The sequence below is a fragment of the Ambystoma mexicanum genome, chromosome 2q, assembly GCF_040938575.1.
Source record: "Ambystoma mexicanum isolate Mex_15411 chromosome 2q, UKY_AmexF1_1, whole genome shotgun sequence".
NCBI classification, from domain to species: domain Eukaryota; kingdom Metazoa; phylum Chordata; class Amphibia; order Caudata; family Ambystomatidae; genus Ambystoma; species Ambystoma mexicanum.
In genome coordinates this window covers 451481838-451505471 of record NC_090924.1, presented here as the reverse complement: position 1 = coordinate 451505471, position 23634 = coordinate 451481838, and positions in this window count along the sequence as shown.

Below are 23634 nucleotides of genomic sequence, written 5' to 3'. Positions count from 1 at the left end.
TTCAGCAAAGGACAAAGAGAGTGTCCTACTCTTGAAGGTCTTCGCCTTCAGGCAGCTTCTCAGCTCGATGGGCAAGAGCCTGGGAAGCATAGGTTGTACTGGGAAGATGGCCTCTTCTACAGTGAACCGACTGAGTCTATCCCTGGGGACTGCAAAAAGCTTGTAGAGCCCCTAGCAAACAGACTACAGTTCCTACAGTTGGCCCATGAGATACCTTTGGCTGGTCATTTGAGTTTCAAAAAGACCAAGGAAAGGCTCTCCTTATACTTCCACTGACCTAAAATGGGTTCAGAAGTTGGCAAATTCTGTTGGAGCTGTCACACTTGCCAAACCTCTGGCAAGAGTGGAGCCAAGAATGTGGCACCCCTGGTGCCTCTCCCAGTGGTGGGAGTTCTTTTTGAGAGGGTGGGCATCAACATTGTTGGTCCCCTTTACCCTCCCACATCTTCAGGGAATAGGTTTATCCTGGTTGTAGTAGACCATGCTACTAGATACCCAGAAGCAATACCTATGAGGACTGTTACGGCTCAGGCTGTGGCTAAAGCTCTACTTGGTATTTTTTCCAGAGTAGGGTTTCCTAAGGAAGTGATATCCGACAGGAGATCCAATTTTATGTCCCACTACATGCAAACCATGTGGAAAAACTGTGGTGTCACTTGCAAGTTCTCTCCAGCCTACCATCCACAGACAAATGGGCTGGTAGAGAGGTTTAATCATACTATAAAGAGCATGATAGGTGCTTTAGAGGAACCCCTTAAATGAAAGTGGGACCTTCTACTGCCATGCCTTCTCTTTGCTTATAGAGAAGTCCCTCAGGAGGGAGTTGGTTACAGTCTTTTAGAACTTCTCTATGGCCATCCAGTCAGAGGTCCATTGGCCCTGATTAAGGAGGGGTTGGAGAGTGCTCCTTCCCCCAAGCCAGTCAGAGTGACTGACTATGTGATAGGTCTCCGGTGGAGAATGTCACACATGATGGCAGAAGCTAGTGATAACTTAAAAGCAGGTCAGGCTCTGGTCAAACATTGGCATGACCAGAAGGCCAGCATGGTTGAGTTTACTCAAGACCAGCTTGTACTAGTTATGGTGCCAACAAGGCAGAGGGCCTTCAAGGTTGTGGGCAAACTTGGAGAGGTTAACTATTTGGTGGACTTAAGCAGACCTAAAGAGGCTCCCAGAGTCTTTCACACTAACCGTTTGAAGGCATATGTCTCGAGACAAGAAGTGGGAGCTTTGCTTCTAGCTTTAGCTCAAGAGGAGGAGGAGAGTGAACCTCTCCCTGACCTCCTCAGAGGCCAACCTTTAGATGGGAACATAGAAGGAGTCAATCTCTCTTCTCAACTGACATCTGAACAACAGGAAGAGTGCAAAGTTCTGTTGAATCAGTTTGCCTCCCTGTTTTCACTTTCACCAGGCTTGACCCCCTAGGGCCAGCATGATATTCTCAATGGTGACTGTTTACCTGTGAAAAGCAGAGGTTACAGAATGTCAGAACATGTGATATCCCACATCAAAGGAAAGGTCAACAAGATGCTTGATCTCATGGTTATAGAGCCCTCTACAAGTCCATGGTCTAGTCCAGTTGTTCTAGTGCCAAAGGCAGGATCCAAGGAGTTGAGATTCTGTGTGGACTATAGAGCTCTAAATGCAGTCACTAAGACTGATGCCCATCCTTTGCCTAGGATAGATGAACTGGTGGATAAACTTGGTGCAGCCAAGTACCTCAGTACATTTGCTCTGACGTCAGGCTATTGGCAAATAGCCCTGACAGACCATGCCAAGGAGAAAACTGCATTCTTAACCCCAGTAGGCCTCTACCAGTTTAAGGTTATGCCTTTTGGATTAAAGAATGCACCTGCTACATTCCAAAGGATGGTCAATCAAGTTCTGAATGGGATGGAGGACTTCTGCATGGCATACTTGGATGACATTGCAGTGTTCAGCCCTACTTGGAAAGAACATGTTGATCCCTTAGGATATGTTTTGCAGGCTCTTGAGCAGGGCCATCTGACCATAAAGGCAAGGAAATGTCAAATTGGTCATAGCAAAGTGGTCTACCGTGGTCATAAGGTAGGAGGAGGTGAAATACGGCCATTGCCTAGCAAAGTACAGGCTGTACAAAACTGGGCCACCCCACTACTCAAACCCAAGTGAGAGAGCCTTCCTAGGTCTCACTGGCTACTACAGGAATTTCATACAGAATAATGGGACCATAGCTTCTCCCTTGAATGTAATCTCCTCTCCAAAATTCCCTAAAAAGGTTACATGGAATGAGGAGTGCACTCAAGCCTTTGAAAACCTGAAGAAAACCCTTTGTCAAGCTCCAGTCCTAAGAGCTCCTGATTATCACCCACCCTTCATTGTGCAGACAGATGCATCCAGTACAGGTTTAGGTGCAGTCCTTAGTCAACTGGATGAGAAAGGTAGGGAGCACCCCATTTGCTTCATCAGTAGGAAACTGAAGGAACCAGAAACAAGGTGGGCAACCATAGAGCGTGAATGTTTTGCCATTGTGTGGTCTTTGAAGAATTTTAGCCCATACTTGTATGGATCTACTTTTGTGATTCAAACAGACCACCAACCCTTGAGATGGTTAATGAAAATGAAAGGGGAGAACCCAAAACTTCTAAGATGGTCAATCTGCCTGCAAGGGTTCGATTTCACCATTGAGAACAGAGCAGGATGTCACCACCAAAATGCTGATGGTCTCTCTAGGATGTTTTTAACGGACTAGAGTGAAGAGATTCATCCAGGAGTGGATTAAATCCTCCTGTCCCTTAGTCAGGGGGTTTGGGGGGAGGCGAGTGTTAGGGAGAATTCTCCAGAATGGCTAATTTCCCTTACCTACTGAGTCCCTCAGCAGCTTTGCTGGATTTCTAGGATTTGTTTTTTTCACCTGGTAAGAGTGTGAACCTTTTTCCCACTCTTACATGTGTTTTGCTGTGTGTGTTTAACATTTTTGTGTTCATCGACTGTGGAGCCTCACCTACTCCATAAGCATCATCTTTTTACTGTGTGTTACACAGCACCTTCAGTGCAGTGACACAGGGTTGTCTTTTTCAGACTTCCCAGTTTAAACTCCATTTTCTGGGGCTACTGTCTCCCAGAACATGTGAAGTTGCCATTGACTTTATTAGTCTTTTTGAAATCACAGACCAGTACAACCTATCGTACATAGAGTTCTGGAAAGGGTTAATAGTTATCCTTTTTTGTCTGTTTCTCATGGAACATTGTTTCGTTTCCTTTTTCATTAAGATTTGCCTGGTGGCAGTGGTAGCTACCGTATTTTTCCTACCACGGTTATTTTAAATAGCCTTGGTACTGTTTAAGGGTATCTTAGTAGCCTTGAACTTAAGCCCGGTGGACCATATTTACTTTTATACGGTTCCGGCTGGGTTTATTCATCATTTGTTTTTGTAAAAGTCTTTCTCGTGTTTTACTCTGCGCGCCAAACCAGGTTTGGTTCCTTTTTTTCGCCGTCCTTTCACGGGCTTCTGCACAGAAGCCCTCCTTAGGCGCCTGAATGTCTGAGGGGGACAGGATGTGAGGGAGGGGTTTGAGACTCCCTGCACCATGTCGCACTCTGGTATGATTGGCTGTGGTGACTGTCCCGGCGGGACAGCCACCCTGCAGTGTGATTGACAGCCAGGCTGTGTGAATGGGGGAAAGCTGCATAAAAAGCAGGTCTCTGGGACTGAGAAGGCAGAGTCACCACTGGATCGAGAGAACTGAAGAGAAGCTGACAGAAGAGGACCTCTACCACGACTGAACCTCCCGTTGAAGCCCTGCTGCGGGTCCGAATCGTCAAACTTTGTGATAGGGAAGATCTGCAAGGAATCTTCTCCCCTTGAGCTGGTGGGATCAACCAGTTCGCCAAACTGCAAGCCAGGCCTCCCTCTGGTCGAATTTGCTGTGCACAGCTACAGTGAACCGGATAGCCAGGAGGAAGGGACCCTGCTTGGGTTTTAAGGAGCGCACCTTTTATTTGTTGCTTTGCTCTGCTGCTGGTTTCTTCCCTGGGCAGTGCAGGACCCTCCAGTCTTCCTACTTCGTGTCAGTCCGACAGTCGCTTCAGGAATCGTGAGCCTGCAGGACCTGCCAGGAACGTCTGCCTCAGCTACAGCCTTCTTCTCCATTTAAGGTACTGTTCAAATCCGGTCGTTCGTTCCGTCCGACTGCAGTAAAAGTGTTTGAAATCTTTTGCCAATCCGGGGGCTTGTTCTTCTCTATTCTTTAAAGTAACTTTTCGTCCGACCAACTTCGTTCTGAACTCTTGGCAAAGACTTAATCGCAAACTACTCTGAACTGTGTGATCCTCTGCAAAGACTTTGGTTCATTGACTTTGGCCCTGGCCTCTTGATTTGATTTCCTCACTGTAGTTACTTTTTCTAGATTGCCCTGCTTACTTACTTGTTGGTGCTGCTCAACTCTTGTCTAACTTTGTCTTTACCTCCCTTTTAAATTAGTTGAGTGCCCTTTTGCTCACACTTCATATTGAGCTTAACTTGTCCAGAATCTCTTGGGTGTGGTGTAGTGTATTAAGATTGTGATTTTTCAACTGCTTGATAATAGTGAAATGTTTTATAACTGATGTGTAAATAAATGTATATTCTTTTACTCAGAAACCTTGAGTCAGTGTTTGTTTGAACCATAGTAATTGCTGTGCTTTGTGTAACTATTGGTACTGCTCACTTTACGCTTGAGATAACTCTGGCTGCTCAGCCATTGCTACCACTTTACTGTGTAGTACAGGCTTGTACCAAAGGTGAATTTGTACTGTCACTTGTAGTCTTAATTGTGTGTGGTGTTCCCAAAGGGTACTGCATATGATTCTGCCTAACAAAGGAGTACAAGGGAAAGTTAGCAGTGGGTAGGCCCCATAAGAAATCCACCAGACAACTCTGTCAAAAAGGTGCTCTCCACGGAGGAAGACGTCTAAGAAACGCTCTCGCTCCCGAATCGGTCCACACCACCCCTCAACTTCATCTAGAAAGATGAAAAAAAAGGCACCATAGATCTCCTTCCTCATTCTCTGATTCCTCGCCAGAGGATAAAATAGCCTGCCCAAGTAAGTCGCAGACTCCAGCCAAATGGGAGGTATTCAGGCAGAAGATGCTCAAAATCTTTGAGAAGGCAGCACCGGGCTGCTTGAAAGAGAAATTGAAAAGCCATGTTCCTGGTGTGCCGTCAAAAGTCAACAAGGAGACGTCTAAGGCCAAATCCTGCATGCCCTCGAGCCCAGGAGACAAGCCATCAACCCCTCGAGAACTGTTGAGTACTCCATGTACCCTGACACTGCCCTTCGGACTAGACTTTGGAACACCTAATGTTCCTGAGGCCCTCATTTCGTAGGAATCCAGAATGAAGGACCTCTTAACATTTACAATCAGCAAGTGGCATTGATATATCGCCAGAGCTGGTATTTGGCAAGCCAGACCAGCAGAACATGCAGATGCTTCATATAGACAGTCAATGTCTAGAGTCATTGAATTCTTGGAATGGGGCAGGCCAGCTCCTCCAAATGAACAGGAGGATCTTACTGATATTTTAGATAAGGGACCACAAAAGGATCCTGTATTGCCTTTTGAGATTGCCCAGCAAAAGAGGATTAAGGGAAATTGGGAGGCATCTGATACAAGGCCGGCTGTCAACACGATCCTCACCCAAAAATACAGACCTTCAAGTAATGATCCGGAGTACTTATCCCAACACTGGAAAGCATGGTAATCCAAGCAGCAACTTCCACGTCGAAGCAAGCGGTATACCCCACCATACCGCCAGATAGGAATGATAAGCGTTTCGACGCAATGCCAAAAAAGGTGTTTTCAGCCATGAGTATGGCGCAAAAATCAGCCAATGCCACTTGCACACTTGCAAAGTTATCATTCAACTTGTGGGACTGTATCTCCATGGCGGCTGAACACATTCCGGAGGGTGGCGAGAGAGACAGCTTCCTGAACATTGTGAGAGACGGAAAGGAAGCAATGTGTGAGTCTCTCCAGTCAGTTTGCACTCGGCAGACAGTATCAGCAAAGCCATGGCGGCGAGCACAGTAATATGCAGGTTTGCGTCATTGAGGAAGTCGGGATTTGCACCAGACGTGCAGAAGTCGGGATTTGCACCGGACGTGCAGTCCAGACTGCTCAACATGTCCTTTGATGGCATTCAGCTGTTTGGCAGCAAGGCTGACGAGAGCCTGGAGAAGCTGCAGACCTCGGAAGGCGGCAGCCAAATCACTTTGTGCCGCCATAAAACAGCCACAAACATCACACCCGATTGGACCAGCTTGGAGGGGTAGGTCCTTTCGTTACTACTCCTCTTTTGGTAGAGCGAGACGACTGGCTGGTCAAAGGGGCCAAAGAAAATTCCCTAAGAGTGGACGGGGAAGAGGTGCCAAGCCTGCCCAGCACGGCTACTTTACCCTCAGCTGCTGCTTCAGCTGCCTCAAAACCTGTCTGAGCCCTTAACCCACAAAATTACAAAAAAGGTAGCAGACGCCTCTCTCTCGAAAGAACACGGCATGATAACCTGTTTAGTGGTTCTTAACCACTTTGAGAGTTCGCAGCCGTCTGCTTTTTGCTCACTGTACCTTTCATAGATGGGAAATATCCATGTGCATATCAGTGTTTGTCCCGCCCACATGGGCAGTCCAGCTCCGAAATGCTATGGCAATTCCCTTCTGAATAAGAGTACCAACAGCAACCCCATACACGTGTTTCAGCCTTGTTGGGCCTCATCAGTGAGGTGGAGCTGTGCCTCTCCGAGCACAGTGAGCAGGGAGTCCACGTCTGGTTTCCCCCCAGGTAACTTTGGGTGACCAACCCCTATTTCCTAATACCCAAGAAAACAAAGGATTGAGACCCATCTTGGACTTGAGATGTTTGAACAAGTTCCTCATGAAGCACAAGTTCAAGATGGTCACCCTTTCTCAGATCCTTCAGGCCCTCTAGCTTCAGGATTGGATGTGTCGTTGGACCTTCAGGATCCTTACTTTCATGTGCCTATCAATCAAAAACACAGAAAGTACCTGAGGTTTGACATTGGCTGTTCTCATTATCAATTTTGAGTTCTGCCATATGGGCTGACCACCGCCTGAGGGTTTTCACCAAGTTGATGGCTGTGGTGGTAGCGAGTCTCAGGAGGGGGGGATTCACGTCTACCCCTACCTGGATGATTGGCTGATCACGGCCTGTTCTCCCGAACAGGTCCTGGAACAACTCATCTCATCTCAGCCTAACCTGCCACTCTCTCTGCAGACTCGGCCTCTCCCTCAATTTCAAGAAGTCCCACATGATACCATCTCAAAGGCTCCAGGTCATCGCAGCAGTCCTGGATGCGGCCTCAGGAAAAGCTTTACCACCCAAGGTGAGGGCTCAACACATTCCCAGCGTCTTCCAATCTTTTTTTTTTATCAATCTTGTTTATGGGGGCGTGGCCTGGAGCTCATGGCGAGTGGAAGCTGAGTCGCCTTGCTCCGGCCGAGGCGCCGTATCCTGATCCTTTTGCCTGCCTAAAATTGCACCTGAGACAGAAAGAACCGGTTCCGAGGGAAGGGGAACCGACCCCGGACACGTTACTGTGGTCTTCCGCTGGACTCGGACCTCCAAACCCACGGATTCTTCCCGATAAAGGTCCCCCCCCCCCTGGCGGGACCCAAGATGGCGGGCATCTTTCGAAGCTGATGTCGCAGGAGAACGCCAGCCACCTTTGCAGCGAAACCGATTTATAAACTGCTGCTGCGACTGAATCGGGGGAGAAGAGCCTCCACCTCCACCCGGGTCCGAACCTCTGCTGCGGGGAGCCAACCGGGAGCTCCCGACCGGGGAGACCGGGCCCGTGCCCTGGACTACGGCACCGAGAGAGGCTGCGCCGACCCCCCGGTGCGGGGAGCCCTGCCAACGACAGCAGAAGAAGGTGGAGGTGAGGAGAGCGCTGGGCGAGGGCATAAACCAATTGAACATGTGCCATTGTATATTCCTTCGAGAACTTCATCACTGACTCTGCGCAAACCGGACCACCCTGCTTCCGGAACCATAAGCTCCCCAATCTCGCCCGCCGTCATTCACCTCCACACGACCGAGTGGCGCCTCTCACCATGGCGGCCAGGAACAAGACGAAGGCAAGCACCATGGACACGTATGTGTCCGCTAAAGTAAAAACTCCTCCGCAGCCATGCGCTTCCACTCCCGAACCTCCCCGAGCAAAACCGGCAGACTCTCCCGAAAATCAAGCTCAAGTGCTGGAGGCAATTGCATTACTGCGCGCATTTATAGATTCCAGAATCGGGGAGTTCAAATCCGAGCTACAACTCATGCGCCAGGATGCCCTCAACCTGACGGAAAGAGTAACCTCCGCCGAATCAACCATAAAGGAGACGTCGGGAGATACAACGGAAGGTGCTCACACTCGAGGCCAGGGCTGAGGAGGCCGAGGGCCGAGCCAGACGCGCCAACATCAGAATACTGGGGGTACTGGAGGGAAGTGAGGGCCCGAACCCGACGGCCTATATAGAATCCCTGATACAACAGGAGGTGGGCGCTGGAAAGCTGACGCAAGGATTTTCGATTGAAAGGGCGCACAGATCACTACAGAAGAGACCCCCGCCGGGCTCCCACCCTCGCCCGATAATTGCTAAAGTTCTCAACTTCCAGGATAGAGAGATCATCCTCCGGCACTCCAGAGAGGAGGGCCCCATTAAACGCGGGAGCCCGAAGATCACGATCTACCCCGATTACACCCCGAAAGTCCAACAGGAGAGGAACTCATTTGTGCCGATTAAAGCCCGACTCAGGCAACTGAACCTGAAGTATATGTTGCTATACCCCTCCAGACTGAAAGTGATCCACAAGGGCAGGGCGATCTTTTTGGAATCCCCGGCAGCCGCAAACATGTGGCTAGAAGACAACAATCTAGCTGCAGATAAGGACCCTCAACCCACTGAAAATTGAAGAACCTTCCGCGCCTGAGACATCGAAGATGCCGTGACTCATAAACCCAACTCGGACGTAAGGCAAATGACCTAAAAGAAGGTAAAATCACCCAACAGTTAGCAATGATGATGCGGCCCTTGCTCGGCCCACGCCAGGCACAGTGCCCCACCCCCACGAACAGTGCAGGACAGGCCAGTTGCCTGACCGACCTCCCTCGTGCCCGACACCCGGATGGGTCCTGACGGTACGAGAGCGCCAGAGCACCAGCAAGACCTTGTCGTTGCTGGGCGCACCAGTTACAGTTTTGTTAATTGTTTTTGTTCACACCACAGTCCTCAGAATATCAGCGGAGCGGAAACATGGGACCGGAGGCCCTTGGGGGCGGCGGAAGAGAAAACACCAGAACCCAGAGGGAAAGCCGCACCACCTGGAGACAGGGGCGACAGGGAAGATGAAACCAAGACACAAGCCCAATGGCACTCCAACTTAAGGTGATGACGTGGAATGTGAGGGGCATGGGCACGTACCTGAGAAGGAACCGGATCCACTCCTACCTGAGTAGGAAAAAGGTGTCAATAGCGATGCTTCAGGAAACCCACCTCACGGAAGAAACCACGGCCAAATTATCCGATAGATGGGGAGGTATAGGGAAAGGGGCGCCATACTCCAAATTCGCCAGAGGAGTGTTTACGTGGGTGAGCCCGACTGTGCCCTTCCACCTACTGGGCTATGAAGCCGATAAAGAGGGCAGATACCTAATATTATGGGGTACCATTGAATCCACGCCAATCTGCCTGGTGAACTCATACTTTCCGCAACACGGAATACCCTCACACCTCGCAACGCTCAGTGCCAAAATGATTCCTCGGAGAGAGAGTGCTTTCATATGGGGTGGCGACTTCAACTCCATCAGGAACGGTGCTGTGGACAGATCAGACCCCCCCGTCTCTCAAATAGCCCTGCATCCAACACGCTAAACACTGCAATAGAACAGCTCGACCTGGTGGACATCTGGAGGGAACAACACCGCACCGAGAGGTGCTACTCCTATTATTCTGCCCCGCTCAAGGTCCACACGAGAATAGACTATCTGTTCATAGATCGTGAGCTGGCTCAACAAGTGGACGACACACTCTACCTAGGCAGAACCATATCCGATCACTCACCGCTGATCATGCAATGGGCCCCTAGAGGACCCAGACCGCCTATCCCGCTATGGAGAATGCCACCCGCAGCACTCACAGACCACGCATTTAGGGAGGAACTTGGCACCAAACTTGAGGAATACCTAGACATTAACACAGGCTCAGTGTCCAGCTGGAGCACACTATGGGAGGCCATGAAGGTTGTAACAAGGGGTGAAGTTATATCAGGTGCCGGTGGTATCCGTAAGCACCTGAGACTGGAACTGGAGGAACTGGAGAACAAGATCACCCACCTGGAGTCCGAAATCAGTATCATGCCGGATGCCGAAATAGAACTGAAGGGCACCCGGGAGGAGTGCCTTTTGGCCTGGAACAGACTGTCCAAATTTGACTACACGACCTACATAGCCAGAGCTCACAAAGAAGCGGATAAGCCTGGTAGAATGTTGGCCTGGCTATGTAAGCGCGAGTTCCCAAGACACCTCCCAACTGAAATAACCGATGAAAGGGGGATAACTCACCGGACGCAGCGAGACATTAACTCGGCTTTTGCGGCCTTCTACTCCAGATTGTACGCCCACGACACCAAAATACCAGTGGACGACATAAAGGCCACACTGGCCGAGATTGAGCTCCCAAGACTGACGGAGGCCCAAAGAGAGTTACTGGACGCGGAAATCACTACAGAGGACGTGACGGACGCGATTAAATCGCTGACCACCTGCAAAACCCCCGGGAGCGATGGGCTCCCGCCTGAATTTTACAAAGCGTGCGAAGCGAGCCTTGCTCCGACACTCCACAAGGTGTATATGGAGGCATACGAAAACGGAAACTTACCCAACTCCATGAAAGAGACAATTATCATCCCTATACTCAAACCCAACAAACCCGCCAACAACTGTGAATCATACCGCCCAATTGCCATGCTAAACTACGACTGCAAGATCCTGACCACAATCCTAGCTAAGAGGCTGGCAAGGGTGATTGGAACCCTGATTCATGAGGACCAGAACGGTTTTGTGCCAGGACGCAACACCACCGCGAACCTGAGGAGGCTCCAACACATCATGGCAGAGACCTATGATCGGGACGAGGACCCAGCAGTACTCTCCTTGGATGCCATAAAAGCCTTCGATTCCATCTACTGGGAGTGGCTGATCGTAGTGCTAAAAGAATTCGGCTTTGGCAAGAGCTTTGTAAAGTGGGTCGAGGTATTGTATAACACACCGACAGCGAGAGTGAAGACTGGTAAAACGTTGTCCGAAGCCTGGCCGATACAACGGGGCACGCGGCAAGGATGCCCGCTATCCCCAATGTGATACATACTGGGCCTGGAGCCAGCGGCTGCCTATTTCAGGACACAACACTTCGACGCGGGCATTGGACTGGGCAGTGATCACGCCATAATATCCATGTATGCGGACGGAATAACATTTAGCAAACTAAAGTCGTGTGCGTTCCCACTGGCCAGACTCAGGGGTCTGGATAAGCCCGACCTCCCAGATGTTGGGATACAATGGCAACCAGAGCAGTTTAAATACCTGGGAATCGAGGTGTGTCATACCCCAGCGCTCACGCACGAACACAACACGGAAAAAGCAGTAAGAGCCCTTCGCAAATCTATGAACTTCTGGTCGAAGTTACCACTGGCAGTAATGGGTAGAGCAGCAATAGTCAAGATGATAGTTCTCCCCCGTTTCTTATACCACTTCACGAATGTATGCTTCTACATCAGACCTCCCTTCTTCAAAAAACTAGACTCTCTAATCAAGGACTTCATATGGGGGTCGTCCAGACACAAGATCTCCCTGCCCACACTCACGCTCCCGTACAAAGAAGGTGGGATACAACTACCCGATCTGCAACGGTACTACCTAGCCGCGCAGCTCAGCCACACAACGAAATGACTCTCTGACGACCTGTCAGCAGAAGTAGGGCTCCTGCGACATCCGACTCCCAAGCTGTTCCCTAAAGAAATGCTTTGGAACCCGACGAAACAAACTTCTGGAGTCCCCATGATTGTTACCCTGGGCAGGCAGGTATGGGCCAGAATTGGCTTCCTTCGACAACTGAAACACCCTTACAATCCCAATACTCCCATCCTGGCGGATGTGTGCAAAACCCAGGCAGACTTAGCGACAGCTAGGAAATGGGAGAGAGCCGGAATCTATACATGGGGAGATCTGTTTGAAGACGGCACGTTCAGAGAACTCGAATCGCTACAAGCCAATGAAGGCATCCCGAACACCCAGTTCCTGTGGTACCACCGCCTCAAGCAGACAGCAAAGGCACAGTGGCCTGTCTGGCCAGAAGAAACCCCACCGGACCCCCTCCTCCAGGAGATGTACGATTTAGCAGACGGTTGGAAACCGGTCTCCCGCTTGTACACCAAACTAAATGACAGACCCAACCCGAAAAGCGTGTCCCTGAGACAAAAATGGGAATCCGAATTAGGGACCACGCTAACTGACAGTGAATGGGAGCGAATACTACTATACCCCAAAGAGGTGTCGAGGAACATTAGATTTAAACAAGTTCAATTGAACGTGCTATACAGGACATACATGACCCCACTAAGAGTTGCTACCTTCAACAAACATGCACCGCCGAACTGCCCCTGGTGCGGAAATGACAAAGCGGACATGATCCATATGTTTTGGACCTGCACCAAAACAGCGAATTTCTGGTCCATGGTGGAACGTACCTGCACCGAAGCGGGACTCACGAGATATGAGTGGAACCCAAAGGAATGCCTACTGGGAGCGCATCCCAGACTTAGCAAATACAAACACCTGGTCAAACTAATGGACCTAGCCTGCATCCTTGCAAAGAGGTCCATAGCAATGGCATGGAAATCCCCAAGGGGCCCAAGGCACGGACGTTGGCTTAAGGACCTGGAAAAGTGGACGGAGGCAGAGACCAGGGCCTGGCAGGATGGAATCCGCTCAAACGATGATGACTCCAACGACACCTTAGACTCATGGAAGGCCCTGGTGCGCGACATCCAATTTGCCTCCGACCACAAACCCCCCTGAGGTTTCACCCCTACTAGAGACTTGCTTGTGACCTACCCCCAAGAATGGTCAACCTGATAACCAAGCCCCCGTGACCTTGGGTGTGCCGCACACCAGCCCCTCTCCCCCCGCCACAATTACGAACAATATACTGAACTACGAAGACTGTGGTAGTTAATTAGTTAATTTGACTTAGTTTGTTTGTTGTGTTACCGTTTGATGGTTGCGTTGTATTTATATAAATGCCAATAAAATACTTTAAAAAAAAAAAAATATCAATCTTGTTTATTGAATTTTCAATATAACAAAAGGAAACAAACAGACATAGCTTCTTGAGCATAATGCAAACATCTTCATGAGGACGTACAGATACAGGAGAACACCGTGATTCACGAAAGCAGAAGGGTATTCAGTCCCTAATTAAAAGTTTGGTTACTTCCCTCAGCCCTCCCCACCCATCTCCCCCATATCTTCAAAAAACGTTTGGGGGCAGCCTCTTGCCCTGTAGACTCGTCTCTCCAGGGACGTTCATCGGTCTACTTCAGCAGTCCACTGGCTTAGTTTTGGATACTCTGCAGCGCCCCAGGATGCTGCCATCATTTTTTTTTGCAAGACCTAGTGTTACAGCCAGGAACAGTTTTTTGTATCTCGTAAACCCACTGTACTAACATATTCCCAGCAGTATCAATTTTGGTTCTAGAGGCACCTGCGCACCCACTGAAGCAGACAATTTGTGTATGCATTTCCCCCAAAAGACCGGAATTTGTGCGCATTCCCACAGAATATGGTAAAAGGTGCCACCGTCCCTCCCACACCTAAGACAAGAGTCACTACCCGCAATGCCCCATCTGGCCAGCACAGTGTGGGAGTAGTATGCTCAGTGGAGGATCTTGAACTGTATTAGCTGTAATCTGGCCCCAATTCCCACTTCTTTTGGGAACATTAATGCTTCCAGCCACTCCTCTGATTCCAGCTGGCCTATGTCCCGCTCCCACCTCTCTCTCAGGCAAGTTAATTCCTTGGTCCCGAAAGCATTGAGCACTTGGTAGAGTGTGGATTTTATCTTGGAGGGGATGCCTACCGGGAACAAATTGACCACCACAGGTGAACATTTTGGAGTCTCTTCCAAGGAGGGAAACTGGGCACCTATGGCATGCGCTAGTTGCATGTAATGAAGCATTCGTTTTCTGGCAAGCCAAACTTCCCCTGTAATTCCCAGAAAGAGCAAAGTCGCCTCTCCTGCACCACATCAGTTAGAGTGGCTATCCATTTTGCTTCCCAGTTCCCAAGATGCCCCATCTTCAGGAACTCAGGCAAATTTGTATTATGCCAGATGGGCTGGTCCACCACATCCTATGTCTCAATGCGTTTTTGCCCACTCTTGACATGTGTGTCTAGTCAACCCAGGAAGGGTCCTTTTGTCCCCAGCCCCCCCACATACTGTGCCTGTTTGGGTGGCCGGCCCCACATTCTGTTGTGCTCTGCCACAATGTGTGGAAGCCTTGGGTCCCAATGCAGCCAATCATTTACAATCCTGAGTTGTGCAACCCAATAGTGCCTCTGCAAGTTGGGGAGACCTATCCCCCCTTCCCACCCAGACCTTTGCAACTTCTTCATTGCCACCCGGGGTTGCTCCCCACCCCATAGCAGCCCGTGCAAGGATCCCTCAATTTCTATTAAAACTCATGTAGGAATTGGGTGCAGGGGATTTTGCAGGATGTGGAGAAATTTGGGTAGCGTTAACATTTTAAAAAGGGCCGCCTTAGCCAATAGGGTCAGTGGGAGATTCTGCCAGTGTGCAATATCATGCACAAACCTATCCACTACAGGGGAGACACTACAGGGGAGAGGTTGAGCTGGGGAAGTCGGACAGGCTTGGTGCTCAGGTGAATGCCCAAGTGCTTGAAGCCCGAAGTTGCTATTGCATACGGGCACTCCTGTGGGATTGAATTAACGCCCCTCTGTACCGGGAAGAGAGACGACTTTTGGCAATTGATTTTTAACCCACTGAAACTTTGATATAACTTTTAAAATGCGGGTCACAGCCAGGCATGCGACATCCGGGTTACTCATGTAGATTAGAAGGTCTGTCAAAGTTCTCCCCCTGCCCCCCAGACCAGTAGAAATCCTCCCACTCTGGGCTCTCCCTAAACTGTATTGCAAGTGGCTCTATGGCCAGAGTAAACAACAGTGGGGAGTGGGGGGAGGGGACAACACTGCCTCGTGCCTCTTCCCAGGGCGAAGGACCGAAAGGTGACACTGTTCACCCTAATTGCCGCTTCGGAAGAGGGGTATAATAAATGGACTCAGGACAGGAAACCCTCCCTAAACCCCATGCGGTTCATGTTTACCCAGAGTGAGTCCCACCTAACTAAATCAAATACCTTTTCAAAGTCTATTGCTAGGAGGGCCGGCAGGGCTGGTTCCTCAGCTGCCTGGTCTATGAAAAGTTGCACTCTCCGTAGGTTCATCCGTGTTGATCTAGACAGCATGAAGGGTGTACTAAGGAATCGATTACCCCCAACAAGCGATTAGCCAGCACCCGGGCGAGGATCTTAACCTCCCCATTTATCAAGGATATTGGCCAATATGAAGTACACTGCTACGGGGGTTTACCGGGCTTTGGGAGAACCTCTATGCTAGCTTTTCTGAGATCAGGTGGAGAATCCCTTCCTGTCTGCTCTGCATAAAGAGACGGTGCATAGCACCCATCACCCGCTCCCCCAGTCACTCCCACACCTCCACCGAGAAACCGTAGGTCCGGGTTCCCTGCCTGTCAGAAGCTGCGTGAGCGCAGGCAAGAGCTCCTCTTCTGATTTACCTGCTTCGAGTCCCAGGGCCTGTTGGGCTGTGAGCTTTGGGAGTGGCACCTGGGACAGTATGGTAGGCTCCCCCTACACTAGCACTACCGTCTGGGGACTGTAGAGTGCCCCATAATATTGGGTGAAGGCCTTGGCTATAGCCACGTCCTCGGTCAATTTATCCCCCTGGGCATTCTGTATGGCCCGCACGTACCTGCTCCCCCTGTCTCTCCTCTCAAGTCACGCCAACATTTTCCCCGTGTTATGCCCTGCTTGACTTGCCTTGCCCAGTGCACCTCCCTTGCATTGTCCATTGCTAAATTACGTAGTGCTTCTTGTGCCGTAGTCAAGGCTAACCTAACTTCTGGTGACCCCAAGGAGAGGAACTCCTCTTCTGCGCGACGCACCGCCTGCTCTGTCTCCTCCACTGCCTTCCTTGTGCCTGGCTACCACCATTGAGAGCGCTTCCCCCACAGCGTTGCTTTGTAGCCCTCCCAAAGTATAGCAAGGCTGTTTAAAGTCTCTGCATTTATGTTGAAATATTCTTCAGTTTTTGTGGATAAAGCTTCCACAAATCCCAGGTTCCCCAAGTAATAAGTATTTAGTCGCCAGTGCCCTGTGGGCTTGGATTTTCCATTTTCTAGCTCAATAACTAATGGGGAGTGGTCCGATATCCCTCTGGTCAGAAACTTAGCGGATAGCAACCTATGAGACATATCGGATGGAACAAAGAAATAGTCAATTCTTGACATGAAGGTGTAGACCCCGGAAAAAAAGGACTAGCTCCTATCTGACGCATGATATCGTCTCCATACGTCCACCCAGCCTAGGGCTGTGGTGAAAGAGCTGAGTTTAGGCTCCTGGTGCCTATATTTGTTCTGTCTAGGCCCCGGTCCATCATGTCATTGAAGTCCCCCCCTGATACCCATATCTCAGCTTGGCCCTGGAGAGTGAGTGCTTGAATCTCGGACAACAAGTCAGGTGCCAGTGGTGGGGGTGCATATACCGCCACCATGCCACAAATGGCTCCCCATAGCTCCCCCCTAACCAAAACATCGGGTTTCGGGTTTCATCTCCTCTACCTGAAACAGGACCCTCTTGTGAATGAGTATCGGCACCCCCCTGGAGCCCCTGGAGAATCCTGTATGGAACGCTACCCTGTAGTTTAAGCTAAGGAAGCTTTTGCACTCCGTTCACACCAGATACGTCTCAGTAAGAAATGCAATGTCAGGGGACTTAACGTTCGAGCAGAGCCCATTGACATTCCAGGTCATCATCGAGACCTTCCGGCTATGAGCCATCCCCCAATGAAATCCAGTCCTACCGTGGGCTTCCCCCACCAGCCCGTGTATCTCCCTGCCTCCTGTTGCCGCTCCCTGTATCGCCCTCACACTCTTACAAGACTTTACTACGTACCTTCCAATAAGTATCGCAACCAAAACAGAGCCAGTGACATCTGGCAAACTTCCCCCATCCCGCTCCGTACTCCCCCACGCAACATGAAGCACCTGTCGCCCTAACACCACACCCAACGGGTGCGGGAAAACAAAGTCAAAATCTATGGGGTGTCCATTGAAGCAGTTCAAGTGAGCCTCCATCTCCGAGCAGTGGCTCCTTATGATTGGTTACGCCACTTTACTCTCCCCCAGTTGTGAGCCAGCACTGTCCAGCTCTAGAGTCAGCCGTTGCCCGCATCCTTAAGAGTTGTCTCTGTAGGCATAGGCAGTTCTGCAGTATGCGCTTCAAAAAGGACCGGGGATGATCCCCGATCTGGCTCCCTTCGCAGTTGCCCACCAGGCAGCTCAGGGACAGGAAATGACAGGACGTGAGTTTCCAGCCATGTCCATGCTTCCCTCGGGTTATTAAAGAGATGCAGCATATCTTCATGGTACACTTTTAGTTGCGCTAGAAAGCAGAGTGCGTATTTGGTGCCCAATGCATGCAGCTTCTTTTTTAATGGAGTCAAGCGATTGGTGTGCTTTTTTAACCTTCCTGGTATAATCAGGAAAAAAAAACAATGCACTAGCCATTATACGTGATTGGGCCAGTGACACGTGCCATTTGTAGCAAGGCATCTTGGTCTTGAAAATTCAGGAGGCGTGCTATTATCGTGCGGGTGGCGCCCCTAGGGTGGGACGACCCGTCGGGATCCTGTGCGTCTTTTCCACAGAAAAGAATGTAACGTTTTTTGGGGGCAAACAGTTCCGCCAGCCAGTGTTCCAGAAAGAGTTACATGCTGGGCCCCCCCTTCCTTTTCTGGCATCTGGAGGATAAAGAGATTGTTGAGTTGTGCCCTTCCTCTTCTGTCTTCCGCCCTGTGTTCCAGATGTGTGAGCTTCTGGGTAACTGCTGCTACTTGCGACTCCATCTGCTTTATCACATCCTTGGAGTTCGATATGCGTTGTTCTGTTTCCCCGACCCTGGAGCTTAGGTTTCTCAAATCATAAGATGGGCAGAGCAGTAAAAATGCAGCGGTAATAGTATTACCGCTGCATTACCAGCTTTGAGCTGGAGGTAAATCTGGTGACATTTTGCCCATTTACAACGCTATTACCCCAGTGCTTTTACTGCCTCAATGGGTCCAATGGACATAATGAGAATGGGGACTTATCGCCTCTCCCGCAGATCGGAATCCGGCGCTAATAACGCCAGACCGAGTTGCGGTAATGACATTTGTGTTGCGTGCTACCCCGGTACATTTACCGCTGGGATACCACCCAACTGATGATGAGGCTCTATGTCTCTGGACCTCATTCCGACTTGGGCGGTAAGGGATACCGGGCACCGGTAAGGAGACCGGTGCCGGTAAACCCTTACCGTCCTATTCCGAGGTCCCTTAGTGGGAGCCGCAAAGAACGTGTGGTCTGACAACACGTCCTTTACGGGTCCCACTAAGGGACCAAGGCGCTAATACCGGGCCTGCTATTCGCGGGCCCGTTATTAGCGCCTTCCCCATTCCCATTGAGCCCTATGGGGGCTCAAATGGGAATGTGGAATGGTTGGTTGAATGGGGATTTGCCGGGTCCGCACAGGTCAGAATGTCCCAGTAAATCCCCATTCAACCAGACCAGACGCGGTATTGGAGGTAGCCATGGTGATAAAAGCACCATGGCTACCTCCAATCTCGGAATGATGCCCTCTGTCTTCATTCCCTTTCTTCAGGGGTGACTTGCCCCCAACTGCCACTATTTCTATTGGTTCTGGGTTGGTTTTCCCAGGTCTGGGATAGCTTGGTACCCTATATTGTTTTCCGGAAAGTAAAGAACTATAAGTTAAATCACCATTTCTGTGTTAGCCTCGTTATTGATCCATGTTGCTCCTGTGAAACAGGACAAAAAAGTTTGATAGAGCTTTTCCCTCACTATCCGCCTCAGTTTAATGCACCCAACCAAGAAGTAATCCTTAAAAGGAAGCCGCCGCTTTTCTTCACCCAGGTGATATGTTCACACGAGTCAGCAGCTCAGGGAAGGATTCTGGCCCTAGAATTACACCTGTTCCTGGAGAACTGATCCAGTTACTCTTTGGGGCTGGGAGGGATACCAATCCTCAGGCCTCTGTTTGGCCTCTCGCCAGGGCCACCGATCCTGAGATGATGGACGAGCCTAAGGCAGCGACAAATACCGGATGTTGTTATGAAGGAAGTATTCAGTCCTCTATCATGGGTCCCATGGAGATACCCCTTTGGGGGTGTAAGGGTACTAAGTTAACTTGAGTTACCAAAGTTCATCCAGATGGCTCTACGTAGCCTGCCAGGTTTTTGCCTGAAATACAACCGATCTTCAGGTTTTTTCCAGAGTGATCCAATCACTGCACACTAGAAAGACAAGAGGTTGATGATGCTGCAGAAGAAGCGGACCCTAACGAAGGCTTGGAGTATAAAGAGGCTGCAGCTACCACAGAGGAATGCGGCTGTGGATGAGAGGATAATAGCATAGATTCACCCTCCAGCTGCCTAAACCTGGTGTCAAGGAATTTATTTACAGATGGGGTAGAGTGTAGTTTGAGTACAACTATTTTGCAACCGCAAGTACAACTTTTTGAAGCAGAATGCCAGAGCGATTCTTTGCTCTCGGTGGCAAAATGTCTGCTAAAACACCAGTTTGTGGCTGCTACTGATGAGGTGCCGGTACTCCCAGGAATTCTGCCCACCCTTCCATTCGATCAGGAAAGGCGTGAGCCGAAGACTTCGTATCCTCTTCTTCATCATCCTCTGTATGTTGGTGCTGAGGAGATTTGCCCCCAGTGTAGTGGTGGAAGAATGGGCTAAATCCTTCTGGGTATTTCTTACTGGAGCCAGATTCTTAGGTGTGGGCTTATTCGGCTGAGTAGGCGCGGCTGGGGCCTGCACTGGCCTTGGCGCAGCAGGAACTGGCTGTATAAGCGACTGTACTGGAGGAGGTGGTGGTGGAAGAGGAAGCCATGGTGGAGGAAAAGGAAGTGGTGAAGGGGACAGCATTGGTTATGGTATCCAAGGTGGAGCGTGAGGCTGCATTTGCGGGACTATCTCTTTAATTAGGTTGTTTAGGATACCTGTCATCTGCTGCAGTCTCAAAAGCTGCATGAACTGGTCAGTAAACCTTTATTTACTGTTGCTGCTTGGGGTGCTTGTGGTGTTTGCGGTGCAGATAACTGAGCCTCAGCCTTTGGTGTCCATGTAGCTTAAGGCCTTCCCGAGGAATGACCTGCCTGGTAGTCACTTTCCTCTGTAAATCTCTGAATAGCCATGGGGTAAGAAGTGCACCACGGTGCCTGAGATTGGCAAGATCACTGTTTGCACTGCAATCTTAGTCTTCTTTGATTTTCTCTGTCCAGTACCTATCATGAATGCTCTAGAAATTGTCCCTACGCCTAATTTCTATACCAATGAAGACCTGTTGTTTGGAATAGACTCCACTGTTGTCTTCCTGACAAGAAATGTCAAATGATGCGTTCACCAAAATGATGCAGACCCGCCCCTCCCCTCAGCAACTTTATCTTGCAATACATCCTAATCTGTACGCGAAAATGTTCTAATCTAATGTAATGCCCTGCAATGTATAGTTACATTATATACTATATCTCAAATCCATCACACACAAGGAAAACTCACAGTGAATAGAAACGTTATCATGGGGCTGACATGCACACTTGTAAACTATAACGTTACCTATCATGTCCTACCATTCCCAAGTGGCACCTCTAAACGCAGTGTTTTAATTATGATGAAATGGGCAAATGAAAGGTACTATGTACACCATGGAGCAATTGATTGTCATCTTTTGGGAGCCTTTCTATTAAAGTATTTACCCGGACTAAAGCAAGCAGCTGTAAACAAATAAAAGGCAAATTCTAATAGCAAAAATATCAATGTACCAAGCAGCATATATAACAACAATAATACCAAAAACATTGTAATGTGTCATAAACATAGACAAAAAAGTAATGTACAAAAGCAGCATGGAAACAAAAGAAGCACCTAAAAGCATAGTTTGGTTTGTATTGAGTATAGCCAGCGGCACTCATTTCAGCAAAATGGCCATTCTTATACCAGAGCCTTCTCCATGATGCCACCGCTAGCCACTTTGCTCATTTTCAGGGAGTTTGCATGTTTTTTCTTTATGCTGCAGGCCTCCCTCTTTAATTTTTGCAGATGTTCTAGCTTAGGTTGGAGGACAGTCAATGTGCATTGTTTTTGTTGGCCAAAAAAAGTATTTGTCAGTGTTTACAGCGAAGCCTGCTCCCTTTGCAAAAAAATAAGTCAAATAAATACAAATAGAGCAAATAAGCAGAAAAGAAATCAATGACAAAGGTTGATAAAAGGAATTCCACCACTCTCATCACAACCTTCAGAGTATGCTCTGCTTCTTCAAATTGGCTGCTGCTATATCACTGTTTACAGTCCCTGGATGCCAAATTCAGCTGTACCAATTCTTGCCCCTGTTGAGGATACAAGTTCTGGTAAAGGCTCCTGCGGGGGTCTTTTTTCAAAGCTGACAACTTGAAAACCAAATAAACTAGCCTTCGGCATGGATTCTTCTTTTCCTTAGCAGCGTTTGCACATTTGGAAAAAAACATATTCTGGGGCACACATTTCTAAATACTTTGTACTTAAGTACAAGGTTCCTTACCTTTTATTGTCTCTGGTGTTCTATCAGCCTCCTCGGCTTTGGTTTTAATGATGCTCCAGAAAGGTGAATCCATCTACTCTGTCCTTTTCAGTCCTATTTTACAGATTTGGTGTGTGAATCATAGCTTTGAGCACAGTGTCACTCATTTGATGTGAAACTCAAATCTTAGCATGCTGTCTTACTCATGGCATGTGAATAGTACTCATGGTCATACTCTCATTCATTGGGTGTAAGTCTGACGACTTCAAGCATTGCCATTCGTTGGATGTGAGCCTTATATCAACAGTCTCACGCATTGGGGGTAATCTCACAACTCAAAATTCAGTTTTCCTTTTAGTTTCAATCACCCAGTTTATATTAATGTAGTCAGTCTCACAAATGCAAAATATATTTCTGTTAAAACATTTATATTTGGTTTAGTCCTCTGAAAGCTCACTCCTATGGACTCCCTAGTTGGGGCGAGAATCCTACCATTGCTGATCAGAGTTTCTCTGGGTAGCATGCCTGGGCAGTTTTGGATAAATGAGAAGTTTGTTTTGGAGGACTGTAGGGGTCTTGCTCAGACACCTTTCAAATTATGCTCCCTCAGTCGAAATTATGGGAGTGGCTTCTTAGGCCTGATGATTCTTCCCTCCCAAAGTCTCTAAGCTTTCTACACCTTATTAATGTAGTCGGTCTCACAATTGCTAAATATATTTCTGTTAAAACATTTATATTTGGTTTAGTCCTCTGAAAGCTCACTCCTATGAACTCCCTCGTTGTGCGAGAACCTTACCATAGCTGCTCAGAGTTTCTCTGGGGAGGAGCATGCCTGTGCAGTTTTGGATAATTGATAAGTTTGTTTTGGAGGACTGTAGGGGTCTTGCTCAGACGCCTTTCAAATTTTGCTCCCTCAGTTGAAATTATGGGGGTGGATTCTTAGGCCTGATGATTCTTCCCTCCCAAAGTCTCCAAGCTGTCTAAACCTTGGGGTTAGGCTTTGCAACTCGTAACGCTCATCACCTATCTCCACCTCAATCCCGTTGTTGCAACCCTCCTATACACAACATGTAGGTTGTTCACCGGTACTGTGCTTAATAAATAAATATAAGGCACATTTCTGTCTGTGTAAGCACCCTTGATGTTTCACCGTCTACATGAGTTGCTGTCGATAGGGCATCCTTCCCCTCAACTTTTCTTAATTTTCCTTTCCTTCTCCACCACTCGGTTTCTTAAGTTAAATCTCATTTTCACTTTTTCTCTGTATCCCATCTTGTTCTCTGCGCTGTCTTTCTTCACTCGTATGTTTCCCCCACACTCTCTCTTTCTATCTTTTCCAGTATCATTTCTGTCACATCTGTGTTTGTGTCTTGCCCACTTTTTGTAGTCCATCTTTGGTCTCTTTCTCTACTGAGTTTTGTGCTCTTTCTCTGCTCAGTCTTTCTTTTTCCCCACTTGACATGTCTCTGCTACAACCCACAGAAAGATGTAGCAGAGACCCTGCCAAAAATTAAGCACTGGCTGGCCACCTTATTTTGCAGGGTTGGTGGGGTACACAATCTGGAACTCTACCCACCCATTAAGCCCAGCCTCTGCCCCCACAGCTACGGAAGAAGTTATGCCTTTGATGTCTACACAGAGGGGTGAATCCTGGAATTTAT